General features: G+C 47.5%; 1 pseudogene; it reads right to left on the bottom strand.

Annotated features, from left to right (window-relative positions):
- Positions 1-17,960: 17,960 nt before the first annotated feature.
- Positions 17,961-18,078, bottom strand: LOC126427103 (5S ribosomal RNA; annotated as a pseudogene).
- Between the last annotated feature and the right edge of the window lie 229 nt (positions 18,079-18,307).

Here is an 18,307-nt window from a genome sequence, read left to right as displayed (position 1 = left end):
TATGTAATATAAGTAGCCACTACATTGCTGTAGGACCTACATAGTACTGTTATTATTATTGTTATTATTATTATATGTGGCGGTGGTTAGACACAAAATATTGGCAGTGTGAAGTCTTCCAATTTCTGCCAGAGCTGAAGTATGGAGTCCAGCAATCAAGTGATTTAAAAACTAAGTATAGAGCACAGTTAATCGTGGTTGATTTTAGATGCGAATGAATGGTATGTGTGGATGGTGCATGTGTCGCCAGGGGAGGAGTGGCGCGAAGGAAGTGTGTTTTGTGACAAGTGTTTGCCCTCAGTCTGGATAGTTCGCCTTCTTTTCTGAGGAGGAGCTGCAGATAGCATAACGACGCACTGAAAATTGCTTCATCATTCTATAAAAAGCAGTTGTTAGTAATAAGCAGTATCAGTTGTGTCTGTCTCATTAGTAGGTGGTTTAATAAAACAACCTCTAAAACTAAACATCATTTATCTTTCGTCATTTTGAGAACGAAAGTTTTCAGAGAAATTTCTCTTCGCAGTCTGAAGTTTATTTAAGCACTAATGTCAAGGATGGCGGTATAGCGGAGATACTGGCCAAGATCTGACTGCACTCAGGAACAATAGTCTCAGAAAGATTGGGAATCACTAAACGTATATGAAATGTAAACTTTTCGATGAAGTCCCCATCCAATGGGGTTCAAGTTTCACCAAAGTACTGCCTTTACAAGATGTGCAATACTACTTCAGCACACAACATGTCGGAAGGGATCAATTGATAGGGCAAATCCTAAGGAAACACTGAATTGTAGAGGGACGTAAACTGCAGTAGCTAAGCAGAGCTGAAAAGATTTGCGCAGGGTAGACTAACGTTGAGAGCTTCGTCATACCAGCCTTCGGACCGAAGAATGCATCGGCCACACAAGTAATAAAGTAGTGTCTGCGCAGCTCGGTTGGAGCGCTGCCCATGAAAGGCAAGGGTACAGCCGCCTCTACTCCTGGTCCGACACAAAGTCTTAAACTGCCAGTAAGTAATACCCCGCAGCAGACTGTGACATACATTCTGGTACGTAATACTTGCAGTATCTCCACAAATGGAAAGTGCAAATGCCAGCGGCTCATTCCGTTGTCGGTGTCGGTGCTTCCGTGTATTTAGTAGAAAGATAGGGCGAGCGTGTTTGCCGGACCGGCAGGCGGCGTGTGCCAGCTGTTGCGCGCGCGCGCGTGTGTGTGTGTGGGTGTGTGTGGGTGGGCGGAAACCCAGGCAGGCTGGCGGCCAGACCCTCAAACACAGGATGCCGCAGGACGCCACGTGTTGAGACTTCCTTCCGAGCGGGCGGGCGAGTATCCACACGTCCTCTGCCCGTCGCCTAACTGCCTCGCAGCGGCGTCAGAGGCGCTCTATTCCTACGGACTGGGGCAACTCGTCTTCAAGGAAGGTACTTCTCGATGCTCAAAGACGTACTGGAAGAACAGCACCGGTGTGTGGTACTCACTGACGCACTCCTTACAGGCAGGAGTTGGGCTTTTTGACAACCGAGACCTGAAACGTTGCCAAGTGTAAACAACGATTCTGATTAAACTTTACGGGTGCATAGAAGAGTCGAAGCAATGCAAAACTTACTTTTTGTTGTTACCCAATTTCACTTTTAGGAGGTCGAACGCACCCAGAAAGGTAATTTAGCATATTAGATTTACAGGAAATATCTTCACGACCATGAAATACAAAAAAAATTTGTCTTTCACACAAAAATTGCAACTAAGATTCTTGAAAAGTATGTAATCAACTTTTGTAATCCAGAATGGGAGTTTCACTCTGCAGCAGAGTGTGCGCTGATATGAAACTTCCTGGCACATTAAAACTGATTTAATCTGCCAGAAAGTTTCATATCAGCGCACACTCCATGGCACAGTGAAAATCTCATTCTGGAAACATCCCCCAGGCTGTGGCTAAGCCATGTCTCCGCAGTATCCTTTCTTTCAGGAGTGCTAGTTCTGCAACGTTCGCAGGAGAGCTTCTGTAAAGTTTGGAGGGTAGGAGACGAGGTACTGGCAGAAGTAAAGCCTTGAGTACCGGGCGTGAGTCGTGCTTGGGTAGCTCAGATGGTAGAGCACTTGCCCGCGAAAGGCAAAGGCCCCGAGTTCGAGTCTCGGTCGGGCACACAGTTTTAATCTGCCAGAAAGTTTCATATCAGCGCACACTCCATGGCAGAGTGAAAATCTCATTCTGCAAACATCCCCCAGGCTGTGGCTAAGCCATGTCTCCACAATATCCTTTCTTCCAGGAGTGCCAGTTCTGCTAGGTCTGCAGGAGAGCTTCTGTGAAGTTTGGAAGGTAGGAGACTAGGTACTGGCAGAATTAAAGCTGTGAGGACGGATCGTGAGTCGTGCTTGGGTAGCTCAGATGGTAAGCACTTGCCGACGAAAGGCAAAGGTCCCGAGTTCGAGTCTCGCTCTGGCACACAGTTTTAATCTGCCAGGAAGTTTCAACTTTTGTAATCATTTGAAATTTTGCAAAATACACCATCGTCATTAATTAATTTTGAAACAACTCAAATCACTTAAGAAAGGCAAGTCTTCCGGTCCAGATGTTATACCAATCAGGTTCCTTTCAGAGTATGCAGCCACAATAGCGCCTTTCTTAGCAATCATATACAACCACTCACTTGACGAAAGGCCTGTTCCTAAAGACTGGAAAGTAGCACAGGTCACACCAATATTCAAGAAAGCAAATAGGAGTAACCCATTGAATTACAGACCCATATCACTGACCTCAATTTGCAGTAGGATTTTGGAGTATATACTGTACCTGAACATTATGAATCACCTTGAAGAAAATGACTTATTGACACATAACCAACACGGATTCAGAAAATATCTCTGTTGTGCAACACAGGTAGCTCTCTATTCCCATGCACTAATGAGTGCTGTCGACAAGGGATCTCAGATCGTTTCCATATTCCTACATTTCCAGAAGCCTTTTGATACTGTTCCTCACAAGCGACTGTTAATCAAATTGTGTACATATGGAGTATCGTCTCAGTTGTGTGACTCGATTCGTGATTTCCTCTCAGAGAGGTCACAGTTCTTAGTGATAGACGGTAAATCATCGAGTAGAACACAAGTGATATCTGGCGTTCCGCAGGGTAGTGTCATAGGCCCTTGGCTGTTCCCGATTTACATAAATGATCTAGGTGATAAAGTGAGCAGCCCCCTCAGATTGTTTGCAGATGACGCTGTAATTTACCGTCTAGTAAAATCATCAGACGATCACTTCCAATTACAAAATGATCTAGAGAGAATTTCTGTGTGTTGCGAAAAGTGGCAATTGACACTAAACAAAGAAATGTGCGAGGTCATCCACATGGGTACTAAAAGTAATCCGATACATTTTGGGTATACGATAAATTGCACAAATCTAACGGCTTTCAGTTTGGCTAAATACCTAGGAATTACAATTACGAGCAACTTAAATTTGAAAGACCACATAGATATTATTGTGGGGAAGGCGAAACGAAGACTGCCGTTTGTTGGCAGAACACTTAGAAGGTGCGACAAACGCACTAAAGAGGCAGCCTACATTACACTTGTCCGCCCTCTGCTGGAATATTGCTGCGCGGTATGGGATCCTAACCAGGTTGGATTGACGAAAGACATCGAAAAAATGCAAAGAAGGGCAGCTCGTTTCGTGTTATCGCGCAATAGGGATGAGAGTGTCACTGATACGATACCTGAGTTGGGGTCGCAGTCACTGAAACAAAGGCGGTTTTCTTTGCGGCGAGATCTATTTACAGCCCGCCGATGTGGTCGAGCGGTTCTAGGCGCTTCAGTCTGGAACCGCCCGACCGCTACGATCGCAGGCTCGAATCCTGCCTCGGGCATGGATGTGTGTGATGTCCTTAGGTTAGTTAGGTTTAAGTAGTTCTAAGTTCTAGAGGACTGATGACTTCAGATGTTAAGTCCCATAGTGCTCAGAGCCATTTGAACCAGATCTATTTACGAAATTTCAATCACCAACTTTCTCTTCCAAATGCGAAAATATTTTGTTGCCACCCATCTACGTAGGGAGAAATGATCATCATAATAAAATAATACAAATCAGAGCTCGAACGGAAAGATTTCGGTGTTTCTTTTTCGCACGCGCCATTCGAGATTGGAATGGTAGAGAAGTAGCATGAAAATGGTTCGATGAACCCTTGCCAGGCACTTAAGTGTGAATTTCAGGGTAACCATGTAGATGTACACTCCTGGAAATTGAAATAAGAACACCGTGAATTCATTGTCCCAGGAAGGGGAAACTTTATTGACACATTCCTGGGGTCAGATACATCACATGATCACACTACCAGAACCACAGGCACATAGACACAGGCAACAGAGCATGCACAATGTCGGCACTAGTACAGTGTATATCCACCTTTCGCAGCAATGCAGGCTGCTATTCTCCCATGGAGACGATCGTAGAGATGCTGGATGTAGTCCTGTGGAACGGCTTGCCATGCCATTTCCACCTGCCGCCTCAGTTGGACCAGCGTTCGTGCTGGACGTGCAGACCGCGTGAGACGACGCTTCATCCAGTCCCAAACATGCTCAATGGGGGACAGATCCGGAGATCTTGCTGGCCAGGGTAGTTGACTTACACCTTCTACAGCACGTTCGGTGGCACGGGATACATGCGGACGTGCATTGTCCTGTTGGAACAGCAAGTTCCCTTGCCGGTCTAGGAATGGTAGAACGATGGGTTCGATGACGGTTTGGATGTACCGTGCACTATTCAGTGTCCCCCCGACGATCACCAGTGGTGTACGGCCAGTGTAGGAGATCGCTCCCCACACCATGATGCCGGGTGTTGGCCCTGTGTGCCTCGGTCGTATGCAGTCCTGATTGTGGCGCTCACCTGCACGGCGCCAAACACGCATACGACTATCATTGGCACCAAGGCAGAAGCGACTCTCATCGCTGAAGACGACACGTCTCCATTCGTCCCTCCATTCACGCCTGTCGCGACACCACTGGAGGCGGGCTGCACGATGTTGGGGCGTGAGCGGAAGACGGCCTAACGGTGTGCGGGACCGTAGCCTAGCTCATGGAGACGGTTGCGAATGGTCCTCGCCGATACCCCAGGAGCAACAGTGTCCCTAATTTGCTGGGAAGTGGCGGTGCGGTCCCCTACGGCACTGCGTAGGATCCTACGGTCTTGGCGTGCATCTGTGCGTCGCTGCGGTCCGGTCCCAGGTCGACGGGCACGTGCACCTTCCGCCGACCACTGGCGACAACATCGATGTACTGTGGAGACCTCACGCCCCACGTGTTGAGCAATTCGGCGGTACGTCCACCCGGCCTCCCGCATGCCCACTATACGCCCTCGCTCAAAGTCCGTCAACTGCACATACGGTTCACGTCCACGCTGTCGCGGCATGCTACCAGTGTTAAAGACTGCGATGGAGCTCCATATGCCACGGCAAACTGGCTGACACTGACGGCGGCGGTGCACAAATGCTGCGCAGCTAGCGCCATTCGACGGCCAACACCGCGGTTCCTGGTGTGTCCGCTGTGCCGTGCGTGTGATCATTGCTTGTACAGCCCTCTCGCAGTGTCCGGAGCAAGTATGGTGGGTCTGACACACCGGTGTCAATGTGTTCTTTTTTCCATTTCCAGGAGTGTAGATGTGGAAAATGAAAACTTCCGGTACACGATAAATTACTTCACTGCTGGATTAAATGGATAGATTACGTTGTCGTCTTTGATTATGAGCCTGCCACTTGGCACAGTGGAAGAGACAACCTAGCGTTTCAATTTTTGTTTTACTTTTGAAGTGTCATTGTAAAGGTTTTCATAGGTATACATTCTGTTAGGTTTGCTTCTGATTACGTGATTTACGAGAATGAAGTAATTCGAAAGGTGATGATGATTTTTCAGTGTTACACTCTTAGGTTTCTTTCCACACTATTTATGGTTCACAATGAACGATATTACGTGTCCCTATAGCATACGACTTTTGTTTGTATACGCCGTATGAGACACTGCTGTTGATTAGTGTGCGTTGCTTTTAAATGTCCTGCTGTTTCGTGGGAAAATTTTAAAGAGCTTTTAAATGTACTGCTCTTTCTGGAAAATTTAAAGTAACTACAGTGTGGTAGTTGACTTGTGTTGTATTAATTGTTTTGTTCTTGATAATTGGAAATTGTAATAAAGTAATTCTCTGCATCCTGATATGGCACCCCCTGCCTGAGGTTTCCGTGGGGCAGTGTAGCATATAGACTGGCAGTTGTATGTTTATCCTGGCAATGCATATAGAAAAACTTGACTTTGAAAAACGTGTGTGTACAGTCTTAACATGATTTGCAAGCTGTTACGAAATATTCCATTTTGTCTGTTTTGTACGTATGTCCTGGAGAATTAACTGTAGTTTTAACTTTCCAGCTCACGGGATGATTTGAAAATGGGGTCAGGTAACCCGAAACTAGTTGTGAATTAAATAAAAAAACTGAATCTTGCAACTCTGGCTGCTTCTTACATCAAGCCACAAATTAAAGAAGATTTCAAGCCATATCCATCCATGTTATATGAAGCCGTTTCCTGAAGCGCCATTTTTGGAATTGTGCTCAATGTGCTATCGGAGTATTTTCAACATATCTAATTAAAATATCTAATTGTCATCATTATTATAATTACTTCTTTCACTTATTTTTGTATTGTGTTTTAAATTGATGTTTCTTGTTTACCATTTCACATATGTGTGTTTTTTATTTAAAATAAAACGTAAATCATTCTTGCAATACAAAATCGTTACAATAATGATAATCTGTAAAGAAATATGTTCCTATTATAAATTATGGATATGAGTCCCACGGAAACGTCTACATAGTTATCTTGTAATTATTTTGCCTGTATTCCACTTGAAAAAAAGTATTGAGATCTGTGGGGGTGACACAGAACCATGTGTTCTAAATTATATATGTGATCAGACTACTATCCAGTTAACCCAAGTTCGTAAATGTTATAACGATAGTACATACAAACTGAAGGTATAAGATACGGATGAACAGTTATGGTGCTAACACATGCTGGAAAAGGCAAGCAAAACTAGTACCCCAACGGAAGTCCTGTGAAAAGTTTTGTTTACCTGAGTTGAGATCGGCGAACGGCTATCCAGTTGTAATGCTATTTCAACGGTGTGATGAAACAGTTTTATCTGCACATTCACTCACTAAATGGCTAAGACGGAAGCATAATGGACACTGTGTTCAGGCGTGACAGGGCCGGCAGTCCTATCTGCCAACAACAAAGCCTGACTGTCCTCTTGATGCACTGTGCGCGCTGTTTTTGTTGGTTTTAACTGTACAGTGTACACAAATGAAAATTTGCCCGACAGAGATACTCCCTCATTGCATTTTGCGGACATTAAACTACAACAATGCTGTTAGCCTCATCAGCTAATTTAAAGTGGAAGTTAAAGGTTTAAATCTCTGTTTATTGTACACTAAGCAGTATTTTGAAAATGACTGGATATGAAGAGGATCTCTCAAGTTAAACACGAATCCGTTTCATGTATTTAACAAGCTGCGACAGTGTCGCGAATAAAACAATCACCCGAATACAGAAAAATTTCCTTTAGTTTACGTCTATGGTCACAAACTTTTTGTCAACAGATACCGGTTTCGGTCTGTAATGACCACCTTCAGATCTGGTTTACAAAAACAATGTACCAATGTACTGCAGCCATAGTGGCATCGTCAGATGTTAAACGCAAAATCAGAACCAGCATCGTCAAATATATATGAATAACAGCATATGTAAGAGTCACTTAGTTTCTTTGAACAGTAGTGCTGCTGACAAGGTGACTCTTGCACATGCTTTGCAGCATTCCACACTGACATCAACTGAAATGTTTTCTCCAGAAACACATCTGTGAGATTTACATAGCGCTTGTGAAAGTTTCTTTGTAGCTAAATTTTTGAGGCAGCGATATCACAACTTTTGTCTGAAAATGACCATAAATCAGTTTCAAAGATCTTCAAAATTTCTGCTAAGCCCTTATGCAAAGTTATGAGACAATGGTTAGCTTTGGCCGTATTTTAAGTTTGTTGATGTTCATTTTACAACCACTTTGCAAGACACTAGCCATTCTGTTCAACTGCTTAACCATGCCCTTCGCCGTCTCTGACATAATTACATGATCAATGGTAAATGTTCAAGTTCTATTTCTTCTCCCCAGACCGCAATTCGGTTTCCCAATTTCTCCGTGGTTTCCTTCACTGTTTTCTCAATGTACAGATTGAATAACATCTGGGCCACTGCTTCCGTTTATGTCCTTCTACTAACTGAACTCTGATTCCCGTACAAATTGTGAATGACGTTTCACTCCCTGTATTTTATCCCTACTACCTGTCATTTGATGCAGTGTGACCCAAAAGTCGGTTAACATTTGATAAGGCACTAATTCACACAATAAGGTAGGCAGAGAGGTAAAAATTGACACACATGCCCGAAATGACACGAGGTTTCATACTCCGAGGATCTGTCAACACCCACAACAGGAGAATTTGGGCTACCAAAAATCCTAAAACTGTCGTGAAAACACCACTGTATGACGAGAAAGTTGCGGCGTGTTGTGGATTTACCACATCAGTCGTGATCGGACACCTTTTCTTCGAGTAAATGTGGGGTGCTGCTTTTCAAACTGTCAGCGTCACGGGTGCGAGATACGCCGATGTATTAGAGAATCGCATCATCCCTAGGCTGCTAATAAACACCTGCTGGGAGATATGACTTTTATGCAGGGTGGTGTTCCACGCCATATTGCTACGCGTGTGATACATCTCTTACGCGCATCGCTGGGTGAGGATCGCGCGCTGAGCCGCCTCTTCCAGGTTCCCAGACCCCAGTCCGTGAGATTATTGTTTGTAGGATTACCTTAAATTTCAAGTCTACTGCACTGATCAGATCTCATTATGGATGCTAAAAGACAACATCCAACGGCACTTCCTCGTCATTCCTGCTAATATGCTGTATAGCGTTGTTCAAAACATTGTCCCTTGGTGAATGGCGGCCGACTTCTTCAGCATTTGTCATAAAGAACATCGTCTTTGCTAACAATCACTTCTTACGCTAAGTATTGCTTTTATATCATATGAAGCTCCATTTGTTGGTCTTTTGTGCACTTTTTTGTTCAAAAAACCGCCATGTCATTTAAAGCATGTGTGTCAATTTATAACTCTCTACCCACGTTATTTCGTGAAGTGTTGAATTTTCAAATGTTTACGGCCTTTTGGGTCACCCGGTAAATAAAAAGTATATGCTTGCCTTCTTTCGACATCGCATTCGCATGGACCCCTGTCTGCAGAATCCATCGAATACGACTAATGTAATGTACACTACTGACCATTAAAATTGCTACACCACGAAGACGCGAAATTTAACCGACAGTAAGAAGACGCTGTAATATGCAAATGATTAGCTTTTCAGAGCATTCACACAAGGTTGGCGCCGGCGGTGACACCTACAACGTGCTGCCACGAGGAAAGTTTCCAACCGATTTATCACACACAAACAGCAGTTGACCGGCGTTGCCTGGTGAAACGTTGTTGTGATGCCTCGTGTAAGGAGGAGAGATGCGTACCATCACGTTTCCGACTTTGATAAAGGTCGGATTCTAGCCTATCACGATTGCGGTTCATCGTATCGCGACATAGCTGCTCGCGTTGGTCGAGATCCAATGGGTGTTAGCCGAATATGGAATCGGTGGGTTCAGGAGGGTAATACGGAACGCCGTGCTGGATCCCAACGGCGTCGTATCACTAGCAGTCGAGATGACAGGAATCTTATCCGCATGGCTGTTATGGATCGTACAGCCACGTCTCGATCCCTGAGTCATCAGATGGGGACGTTTGCAAGACAACAACCATCTGCACGAACAGTTGGACGACGTTTGCAGCAGCATGGACTATCAGCTCGGAGACCATGGCTGCGGTTACCCTTGACACTGCATCACAGACAGGAGCGCCGGCGATGGTGTACTGAACGACGAACCTGGGTGCACGAATGGCAAAACGTCATTTTTTCGGATGAATCCAGGTTCTGTTTACAGCATCATGATGGTCGCATCCGTGTTTGACGACATCGCGGTGAACGCATATTGGAAGCGTGTATTCGTCATCGCCATACTGGCGTATCACCCGGCGTGATGGTATGGGGTGCCACTGGTTACACGTCTCGGTCACCTCTTGTTCATATTGACGACACTTTGAACAGTTGACATTACATTTCACATGCGTTACGACCGGTGGATCTACCCTTCATTCGACCCCTGCGAAACCCTACATTTCAGCAGGATAATGCACGACCGCATGTTGCAGGTCCTGTACGGGCCTTTCTGGATACAGAAAATGTTCGACTGCTGCCCTGGCCAGCACATTCTCCAGATCTCTCACCAATTGAAAACGTCTGGTCAATGGTGGCCGAGCGACTGGCTCGTCACAATACGCCAGTCACTACTCTTGATGAACTGTGGTATCGTATTGAAGCTGCATGGCAGCTGTACCTGTACACGCCACCCAAACTCTGTTTGACTCAATGCCCAGGCGTATCAAGGCCGTTATTACGGCCAGAGGCGGTTGTTCTGGGTACTGATTCCTGAGGATCTATGCACCCAAATTGCGTGAGAATGTAACCATATGTCAGTTCTAGTTTAATATACTTGTCCAATGAATACCCGTTTATCACGTGCATTTCTTCTGGGTGTAGCAATTTTAATGTCCAGTAGTGTAGTTTAATCCAGGGAAATCTCCGTCCACTGTGTGTGTGTCAAGAGCTGAGGACTTTAATGGGTCTCTACTGCGGCGCGCCGTGCACTGCGCGACCCCTTGGACTGTCCCCAGCACGGATGCTTGCGGTCGCACAGTGGCGGCGTGGCGCATGCGCGGCAGTCCTCGCCCGGCTGTCCCGCGTTCCCGCGCGCCTGTGGTCGCGCCGTCCCGTTCCGGGACCGACACAGCCCGCACCGTATGGTGCTGCGTGCCGCCCTCGATGACACGACGGCACTGCCAACGTGATCCTCAGGCCTGCCAACTGGGCCCTGCTGCCATCTGCCGAGGAATGGAGGAGGACTGTTGCAAGTTCTATCGGAAGTTGGTGCAGCTGGGTTGTAATGCGTGACTTCTGTTTTTTTACTTTGAAATGGATCTGTATTGGAGGTGTATCAGGAGAAACAGTAACTGAACCGTAGTACTACTCAGTTGCTCAGAAAATCATAATTACGATCTCACCACAGTTATTTAAAGAAAATAGGAAGCGCGGGATCACTTGTGACGGACAAGCTTGTGATTGTTTTATAATTTTAATTTGACTCAAACAGACTTTATAATAAACTTCATTTCGGACATTTGCCCTATTACTGCTGCAATATACGCATTTGCACTTTAATTGAATTACATAAGCACGAATGAGAATCATATTTACCATCCGCAACCAAAAACGTAGATAGTAGGCACGGTGAATAATCAATCACAATCAATCGTTCTTGTTTAACCATATCTCAGAATGCTAGTAACACTATGCACTTCCAACCCAAAGCTACACGACCACATAGTAACACAACTTCATTTAAAAATAAAGATCTCAAAGCTTAATGAAACTGAACTGCCCACGTAAAGGTCCACAGTGAAACATGCTTATGCTAAAAATGTAAAGTGGGCCAACCGAGGTTGCAAAACTGGCACACAGGAAAAACAAGTTGCACATTCATTAAAGATACACAAATGATTAGCATAAGTGTTGAATACGAATGGCTAGTAATAACCAGTAAAATAACTTACAGAAACGCTAATATTAACAAAGTGGCCTCACATAACTTTAGAGAACAGCGTTAAGGACCACAGCAGTATTTGGAAGCAAAAACGCTACGGCCGGCAGGCAATACGAGCGTTTACTCCCCACGGCTTGTGCACAGGGCCACTTTTTTTTTACTTTATTGTTATTTTAAAGCCTGTACAACAGGCAGGCTGTCAGCAGCACACTACGCTGCTCTTCAGCCATAGAATATACAAGGAGCAAAAACAGTGAGGAGACACATAAGGTACAGAACGGTGGGCAATAAAACAGTAGACACATAGAGACAAACACGGAGCCGTTCACACTCGACGAGAATCCACACTGCAAACTATTGATACGACGCACAAACACTGAAGATGACGATGGCACTGGTGAACGATGGAGTGTGATGGTGAACACTGAACACTAAACATGACGGCACACACGAGACACTGATGGCGGTGATCTCGGGCGCGCGAATGTCCACTTAACGTGTGCGAGTCCGGGGACCTGCCAAGAGGCGAACAGGGGTGAGGTGGGGGAGAGGGGAGAAAAAGGATGCCAATGGCTGAGGAGACGGGGGCAGGAGGAGAGGGACAGGGGAGCGGAAGCCCGGGGGAGGAGTGGGGAGAAAAGGGGAAGGGAGGGAAGAGAAGGGAGGGAGGGTACCCAGAGGAGCAAACACAGGGGGAGGGTGGGAGGATCAAAGTTGGTAGGAGGGGTAGATGGAAGGGAGGAGGCCATCATCAGGGAGAGGGAGCTGGCGGAAGCCACCTTGGGAGAGAGTATGGAGGGTGGAGAGATGGAGACCGGGTGGGACGTGGGAATACAGGCACGGCACCAGGCGGGGATGGGAGAGGATCGGGGAGACTAGCGGGTGAGGAGGATCGAGTTTACGGGAGGTGTACAGGATTTGTATCCTTTCAAGGAAAAGGAGGAGGAGGGGGAAGGGGATGAGATCGTACAGGATCCGCGTGGGGGAGGGGAGACGGATGCGATAGGCGCGGCGGAGAGCATGGCATTCAAGGATTTGGAGGGATTTGTAAAAGGTAGGGGGGGCGGAGATCCAAGCCGGATGGGCGTAACAAAGGATAGGGCGGATGAGGGATTTATAGGTGTGGAGGATGGTGGAGGGGTCCAGACCCCACGTACCGCTGGAGAGGAGCCTGAGGAGACTGAGTCGGGAGCGTGCCTTGGCTTGGATTGTCCGGAGATGGGGGGTCCAGGAGAGGCGATGGTCGAGGGTGACGCCAAGGTACTTAAGGGTGGGAGTGAGGGCGATAGGACGGCCGTAGATGGTAAGATAGAAATCAAGGAGGCAGAAGGAAGGGGTGGTTTTGACTACAATGATCGCCTGGGTTTTGGAGGGATTGACCTTGAGCAACCACTGGTTGCACCAAGCGGTGAACCAGTCAAGATGGGATTGGAGAAGGTGTTGGGAGCGCTGCAGGGTGGGGGCAAGGGCAAGGAAGGCGGTGTCATCGGCAAACTGGAGAAGGTGGACGGGGGATGACGGCGTCGGCATGTCCGCCGTGTACAAAAGGTACAGAAGGGGGGAGAGGACGGAGCCTTGGGGCACACCGATGGAGGGGAAAAAGGTGTAGGAATCTGTGTTATGGATGGTGACATAGGAAGGACGACGGGAGAGAAAGGAGCCGATCAGACGGACATAGTTAATGGGAAGGGCGAAGGTTTGGAGCCTGAAGAGAAGACCGGAATGCCATACGCAGTCATAGGCATGTTCGAGGTCCAGGGAGATGAAGATTGCGGAGCGACGGGAATTAAGCTGGTCGGAAAGGAGATGAGTGAGGTGAAGGAGAAGGTAGTCGGAAGAGAAGGACGGCCGAAAGCCACACTGGGTAACGGGAAGGAGGCGGTGCTGGCGAAGATGCTGGTGGATGCGGCGGGTGAGAGTAGATTCCAGGACCTTGCTGAAGACCGAGGTAAGGCTGATGGGACGATAGGAGGAGACGGCAGACGGCGGTTTGCCAGGTTTAAGGAACATGAGGATACGGGAGGTTTTCCACAGGTCGGGGTAGTAACCGGTGGACAGGACTACATTGTAGAGCCTGGCCAAGGTGGAGAGGAAAGAGACAGGAGCTTCACGAAGGTGTTGTGTTTTGTGCGGAGTGTAGCAATGAGATCCTGTGTAGTGATAGGGGCATTGAGGTCCGTGTGTGCAATGTTGTCCAAGTACTGGAAACCAGGAGCGAGGGGAGGGACAGAGGTGTCAGTTCGATCGCGGATATCCGGGAAGAGGAAGTAATCGAACTGGAGATCATCGGGGATGGAAAATACATCGGAGAGGTAGGAGGCAAAGTGATTGGCCTTACTAAGGGTGTCAGGGAAGGGGTGATCATCATGGAGAAGAGGATAGTAGGGGGAGGGTTTAGTTCCGGTAAGGCGACAGAAGTCTGACCAGAACTCGGACGAGTTGATAGGTAAGGTAGCATTTAAACGGGTGCATGTCTGTCGCCAGTCCCGGCGTTTCTTAGCCGCGAGCAAATTACGAATGTGTCGCTGGAGTTGCCGGTGGCGTCGTAGTGTATCCAGGTCACGCGTGTGGAGGAAGGCATGGTAGAGACGGCGGGATTCACGGAGGAGGAGGACGGCCTGTGGGGGTAAGGTAGGACGGTGGGGGTGGATGGCGACAGTAGGGATGTGGGCCGCCACGGCCTCAGACAAGGTCTGCTGGAGAAAGGAGGCGGCATGGGTGACATCGTCGAGGTGGTGGTAGGTGAAAGGGTGGCTATCGACCTGGGTGGAGAGGGTATCCCGGTAGGCATTCCAGTTGGCACAGGAATAGTCATGGACGTACTTAGAGGAAGAGTCAGGACGAGGGTCGGGGTGGGGGCGACGACCGTCTGAAACGGTGAGGAGGACAGGGAGATGGTCGCTACCAATAGGCTCCAGGACATCCACGGTTATGCGGCCAAGGAGGTTGGGGGAGGAGAGGATAACATCGGGAGTGGAGTTGGATTCTGGACAGGTGTGCTGGGGGATGGGGAGGAGGTCGCCTTGAAGGGAGGAGAGGAACCGATGCCACCGCCGTAACTGGGCAGCGGAACGACTATGGATGTTGAGGTCGGCGGCGATCACGTAGGAGGAGAAGGTACGGTCGATGTGGGAGAGGAAGTCGAAGGGAAGAGGGGCGTTGGGGCGGACATAGATAGTGGCGCAGGTAATGAACGGTAAGGCCGGGGAAGAAGAGACTAAGGATCAGGTGTTCGGTGGGGTCAGGAAGGAGAGGTTGGAGCCAAACGGGGATCTTGCGGTGGTGACCAATGGCAACTCCGCCACGCGCAATTGGGAGGGGATTATCGGAGCGGTGGAGGAGGTAGGGCGAAGTGTGAATGGTGTGGTGGGGTCGGAGGAAGGTTTCATTGAGGAGGAAGGCATCCACGCGGTGGGTGGCAAGGGTGTGCAGGAATAAGTTCTTGTTGGCGGGAAGGGAGCGGATATTGTTGAAAGGGATACGTTGCTGTCGCGCCATGACAGGGATTTAGACAAGGGTGTCAAGACGGGAGAAGGTGAAATGGGCCTGGTTGTGGGAGTAGGTGGCGTACATTTTGAGTTGGAAAATGGAACGGGCGGCGAGGGATATCTGTTGGAGGGTGTGAGGGCGCTGAAAGGGATGGACATTTTGAAGGACGATGGTGATGAACCTGATGATGTACTCAGCGGTGGGGGGGGGGGGGGGGGGACGAAGGGAATTGCCAGGAGGGGCAGGGGCGTCCAGAGGACGGACAGGGACGGTGAGTTCTGGAGTGGTTGGAGGGGGTCGGGCTTTACACTTTTGGGAGTAGGTGGGATGGGGGAGGTTGCAGGTATTGCAGGAGGGAGGGGATTGAAGGTTGGGGCACTGCTGCCGGAGGAAGTGCGCTTGCCTACAATGCGGGCAGGTGGGAAGCCTCGCGGCACTCGGCTCTTGGGTGTACAGGGCCACATAGCAGGCTGTATATACTTATATTTAGTCCAACCGTCCTCACAATGCGCGATCTTGACAAGAATCCATAAGCGCACCGACACCAGGAAACGAGCAGACTTAACAAATGCTCTGCAGCACAAATAGATTGCAATCAAAACACTGGAAAATATAATAAGCATGCCCCCAAATCCTTATGGAGCTATACTCTAACATTACCCGTCTCCCAGTAACTTAGCAGGAACCTTACAGATCACTTGCAGTTGCCTTAAGGCACTTTCAACATTAAATAAACATACCAAATCCTGCCGTGACAAATGATTAAATCAAGATTTTAAACATGGCTGCAGCAGCAACTGTTACAATTCTTCACAATAAAAGGATGACAGCCAAAAACAGTTGCAGGATAAATTTTTTTATTAAAATTCTTGACCACGGTTTCGGTACATATAAATATACCTTCATCAGAAGTAAAACTTCCTGAACAGAAAGACACATTCATTAGAAAAGCCATATCAACGAAAGTGAGAAACCGAAGCTTAAGTAACGGTGAAATTACCAATGTAATACAGGCACAAAATCTTTAGTACTTACTAAAATTACATCATGCAATGGAGAATAATAAAATAATTATTAATCATTAACTCTACGGCTTCCGGACGCGTACACAACGGCAACCAGTCACCAAGCAGTCAGTATGTCCTAAAAAACGTTAAAACTCGCATGAAAACACTTAAAACACACACTCCACAAACGACGAGAAACGAAATGACGAACATCAGCCTCCTTAAAATAGCCACTGTGGAACCAACTTCAGAACCATCTCCGGCAGCTACCCATCTACATCTACATACATACTCCGCAAGCCACCTGACGGTGTGTGGCGGAGGGTACCCTGAGTACCTCTATCGGTTCTCCCTTCTATTCCAGTCTCGTATTGTTCGTGGAAAGAAGGACTGTCGGTATGCCTCTGTGTGGGCTCTAATCTCTCTGATTTTATCCTCATTCGCGACTACTAAATGATCCTGTAACGAAGCGCGCTGCTCTCCGTTGGATCTTCTCTATCTCTTCTATCAACCCTATCTGGTACGGATCCCACACTGCTGAGCAGTATTCAAGCAGTGGGCGAACAAGCGTACTGTAACCTACTTCCTTTGTTTTCGGAATGCATTTCCTTAGGATTCTTCCAATGAATCTCAGTCTGGCATCTGCCTTACCGACGAACAATTTTATATGATCATTCCATTTTAAATCATTCCTAATGCGTATTACCAGATAATTTATGGAATTAACTGCTTCCAGTTGCTGACCTGCTATATTGTAGCTAAATGATAAGGGATCTTTCTTTCTATGTATTCGCAACACATTACACTTGTCTACATTGAGATTCAGTTGACATTCCCTCCACCATGCGTCAATTCGCTGCAGATCCTCCTGCATTTCTGTACAATTTTCCATTGTTACAACCTCTTGATACACCACTGCATCATCTGCAAAAAGCCTCAGTGAACTTCCGATATCATCCACAAGGTCATTTATGTATATTGTAAATAGCAACGGCCCTACGATACTCTCATGCGGCACACTTGAAATCACTCTTAAAAATGGTTCAAATGGCTCTGAGCACTATGGGACTTAACGTCTATGGTCATCAGTCCCCTAGAACTTAGAACTACTTAAACCTAACTAACCTAAGGACAGCACACAACACCCAGCCATCACGAGGCAGAGAAAATCCCTGACTCCGCCGGGAATCGAACCCGGGAACCCGGGCGTGGGAAGCGAGAACGCTACCGCACGACCACGAGATGCGGGCGAAATCACTCTTGCTTCGGAAGACTTCTCTCCATTGAGAATGACATGCTGCGTTCTGTTATCTAGGAACTCTTCAATCCAATCAAACAATTGGTCTGATAGTCCATATGCTCTTACTTTGCTCATTAAACGACTGTGGGGAACTGTATCGAACGCCTTGCGGAAGTCAAGAAACACGGCATCTACCTGGGAACCCGTGTCTATGGCCCTCTGAGTCTCGTGGACGAATAGCGCGAGCTGGGTTTCACACGCCTGTCTTTTTCGAAACCCATGCTGATTCCTACAGAGTAGATTTCTAGTCTCCAAAAAAGTCATCATACACGAACATAATACGTGTTCCAAAATTCTACAACTGATCGACGTCAGAGATATAGGCCCATAGTTCTGCACATCTGTTCGACGTCCCTTCTTGAGAACGGGGATGACCTGTGCAACAGCACCCGGTGTTCCCATGCGGTCACCCATCCAAGTACTAACCGGGCCCGATGTAGCTTAACTTCGGTGATCGGACGAGAACCGGTGTATTCAACATGGTATGCCACAAAAAGTTTCAACAATTTTCTTAGTTAAACACAAAATAATTTGGAGCTTGCAAATTACGAGCTGGGAAGCTGTTCAGTGTGAGACGACGAACCCACCACAATTTTGCATGTCAAGGTGCCCAATGAGGGCACCGTACATCCGGAGCGACCAAAGACGAGCGCGGCGAGGCCCGTGCACCAAGGTGAGGGACGCCGGCTTGTTTTCAATACAAGTTGGCTCGATCAACGCCGAC

Source organism: Schistocerca serialis, chromosome 1, assembly GCF_023864345.2.
Source record: "Schistocerca serialis cubense isolate TAMUIC-IGC-003099 chromosome 1, iqSchSeri2.2, whole genome shotgun sequence".
Taxonomy (NCBI): domain Eukaryota; kingdom Metazoa; phylum Arthropoda; class Insecta; order Orthoptera; family Acrididae; genus Schistocerca; species Schistocerca serialis.
Note: the sequence above shows the minus strand (reverse complement) of the source record. Positions and strands in the feature narration are given on the sequence as shown.